The 3,527-nt window shown below is 35.5% G+C and overlaps 2 non-coding genes across 2 annotated transcripts; both read left to right on the top strand.

Annotated features, from left to right (window-relative positions):
* Positions 1–2,937: 2,937 nt before the first annotated feature.
* LOC131832893 (U6 spliceosomal RNA) lies at positions 2,938–3,040 on the top strand. The gene has a single exon (XR_009354239.1). It is a non-coding gene; the product is annotated as a U6 spliceosomal RNA (small nuclear RNA).
* Positions 3,041–3,208: 168 nt separating this feature from the next.
* LOC131832876 (U6 spliceosomal RNA) lies at positions 3,209–3,312 on the top strand. Its single transcript, XR_009354229.1, has one exon. It is a non-coding gene; the product is annotated as a U6 spliceosomal RNA (small nuclear RNA).
* The last annotated feature ends 215 nt before the right edge of the window (positions 3,313–3,527 follow it).

Consider the following 3,527-nt stretch of genomic DNA (forward strand, 5'->3'; position numbering starts at 1 on the left):
TTACTCAGCCATCAGAAAGGATGAATACTCAACTTTTGCATCGGCATGGATGGGGCTAGAAGAGATTATGCTAAGTGAAATAAGTCAAGCAGATAAAAACAAATCATATGGTTTCACTTATTTGTGGAACATAAGGAAATGTATGGAGGACATTAGGAGAAGAAGGGAAAAATGAAGAGGGGGGAAATGAAGAGGGAGACAAACCATGAGAGACTATGGACTCCAAGAAACAAACAGGTTTTTAGAGGGAAGGGGGTTAGGGGTTGGGTTAGCCCAGTGATAGGTATTAAGGAGAGTATGTATTACACGGAGTACTGGGGGTTATATGAATGAATCATGGAATGCTACATCAAAAACTAATGATGTACTTTATGGTGACTAACGTAACATGATAGATAGATAGATAGATAGATAGAATATTCCCTTAGAAATCCTGTAGACTCAAACCATAATACACTGAAGACTGATACTGAATACATCATCTTACCACCCCAAAATTCATCTTCCCACTTCATGCCCTATTTCAATGAAAGGAACAATAATCAATGCAGTGAGCCATATAAGAAATATGAGAATTGCCTTAGACTCTTTACTATTTTCCCGTTCTTCCCATGTCATTCTTGCTGCTGCCAAGGACTCAAATTCTACCTCCTTTAATATCACTTGCATTTCTTCCCTCTACTTGATTCCCACTAATGGCCACTGCTCTAGTCAGTAGCCATTGCTTCTAATCTGATTACTGCCACAGCCTCCTAACTGGACTCTCTGGGTTTCAGAACAGTTCTTTTCCCATTTACTCTAAATACCTCTCATAAAAGCCATCTTTTTAAAAGCATAGTTATAATTATTTCATTCTGCTGATTAAATTCCTTTTGTGGGCCACCATAACCTCCAGGATAAGAGTTCAAACTCCTAATCTTAGCAGCCAGAATTCTTCACCATCTGGCTCCTGACTACTCCTCTAGTTTTGCCCCCATCACTCCCTCATAGTCACTGTACCGTTAGTCACCTAAAAGCATTTTCCGTTTCCCAAATTTGACAGGATATCTCATGCTTCTCTGCTTGCTTTCCCTTACCTGTTTCCACTCTCTGGTACACCTTAACTCTGTTCACATTTTCATCCAACTAATAGCAGGTGGCTCCTCAATATTCAACTAAGAAGTTAAGTTTTCATTTTCTATGAGAAACTTCCTAAATGTCTCCAACATTTAGTCCAGTGCCCCGTATAGAGCAAATGTGAATACATGTTTGTAATACAAATAAGTTAAAAACTTATAGACTTTGGGCAAAAGTGCCTGGGTTTGTTGTCGCTCCGTTTTTTTCAGGAATTCTGGGCAATAACTACTCCCCCTGCTTTTCAGTCAACACAGGTCTCCACCCATGCTCTTCTGATGATTCTCTCAGCAAAGTATATCTGGGTTCATGGACAACAGGTCAACAGGAGTGAACCAGTCAGCTCTGACAGTTGGCACTGCTACTGGTACCAGTGCAGATAGAAGGAGCCCAAGTAAGCACAGGACAGTGAAAACAGATTCCTGGACTTTTCAAGGAACACAATCAATGCTCCCTTGCTTCATTATGGAAAATTCAAAAATCAAGGACTGATCTTTTGGAGTCTAGAATTACAGTCCATACCATGAGGTCTTTGCTGACATCTGCAGCTCACACTTAATCACTTTCTTGACCCTCTAGAACAATTCTTGATTTCTGTCATTCATTTTAATACCTTACCACATTTTACGTAACTCTTTACCTATTGCGTAGTTTCCCACATTTACATGTAACCATTTTGTAGGCAAAAACAAAAACCCACACAAAATAACCTGGCATATTTCTCCATGTGAGAAGTACCAGAAACCTGAGAAGGTTAAATATTTTCAGTTTTTCTAAGAAAGATGGGATGATTCTATAATTTATAAACTTATTATGTCTAAAGTTAAAAAAATTAGCATAAAAATTATTTAAAGGTGTTTTTTGAGTATATAAAATGGGGAATTTGTAATCACCAGAGGCCACTTGCATTCATGGAGGACAAATTATACTAAATGAACCTAACTGTCTTTTCTAAATGGTAAACTGAATTATGATAACAATTCATATCAATCTGAGATTTTATAATACAAAACACTTTATACAGATAATTCTCAGGTACCATAGCATTGTGGAAAGATAATGTATTTTTAAGCAAAACAGATGCGAGTTTGAATTTTGGTGTTACTTTACTTCATTGAACATCTTTTCTTTAACTGTATATTTAAAACATATGCAAAGATAATCTGTATTTCAGTCCAGTTACTGAAATAAGCAATATCTGCATTTTACGGAGAATTTATTCTAATTATCAACATTCTTAAGGTGATAAATGGTGTGGAATGTAATAGTGTTGTAATGATAAAAGGTGAGGAATGTAATAGTGTTGTCTTTTTTGCATATGGGAAAATCAAGGGTAAGTTTAAGTAGTTTTTCACATGACATCCAACAAGTGTGTTAAAGAACAAAGATTTGAATCCCTGTTCTCAGCTATATGTTTTCCCCTGTGCCACAGAGGAGGGAGATAACTTCATTTCATCATTTTGCAAGCATGGAGTATATAAAATGGAAAAGAACTGAGACCTGGATAGTATTACAATACAGACAGTTTCTAGGATTTAACTGATTAGACCTTCATAATGTTGATCAAAATCCATCTGGTTGGGGGTGGGGTGCACTCTTTCAACCTACAGAGCTCTGACTTGGCCTATCCAACAATTTAATTAAATTAAATAAAGGACATTCTGATTAAATTTGTAAACAGAGAATGCAGCAAGTAGGTAATATGCTGGATATCAAAATCCGGACTTATTTTAAAAGTAATGGTAAGAAAAATGAGTCAAAATAATGAAACCAGTTTTATCAGAGATGAAGAAAAAACCCTGTATTTATGATTAAAAATTAAACATACTTCAACAGCACATAAACTGATATTGGAATGATAGAGAGAGGTTAGCATGGCTCCTGATCAAGGAGTGTTTGTGAAGTTTGTGAAGTGTTCCATGGTTTTTTTTTTTTTCCTTTTTAAATTAAACTTCATGAGTATGGTACAGGAGAGACATGGTTTAACAGCAGTTAAATATGAAAACAACTCTATGATTTAAGTTCATTAAAATAATGAAACCAGTTTTATCAGAGATGAAGAAAAAAATCCTGTATTTATGATTAAAAATTAAACATACTTCAACAGCACATAAACTGATATTGGAATGATAGAGAGAAGGTTAGCATGGCTCCTGATCAAGGAGTGTTTGTGAAGTTTGTGAAGTGTTCCATGTTTTTTTTTTTTCCTTTTTAAATTAAACTTCATGAGTATGGTACAGGAGAGACATGGTTTAACAACAGTTAAATATGAAAACAACTCTATGATTTAAGTTGACAAGTTCAATATGAATCAGTAATATGATAAACTGACCACTTAAACTTTGGTTGCATTCAAAGAAATTCAGCATCATACACAATGAAGACAATGGTTTCAAAATTGTTCTGGGCTGGTC

The sequence above is a fragment of the Mustela lutreola genome, chromosome 5 (genome assembly GCF_030435805.1).
Source record: "Mustela lutreola isolate mMusLut2 chromosome 5, mMusLut2.pri, whole genome shotgun sequence".
Classification (NCBI taxonomy): domain Eukaryota; kingdom Metazoa; phylum Chordata; class Mammalia; order Carnivora; family Mustelidae; genus Mustela; species Mustela lutreola.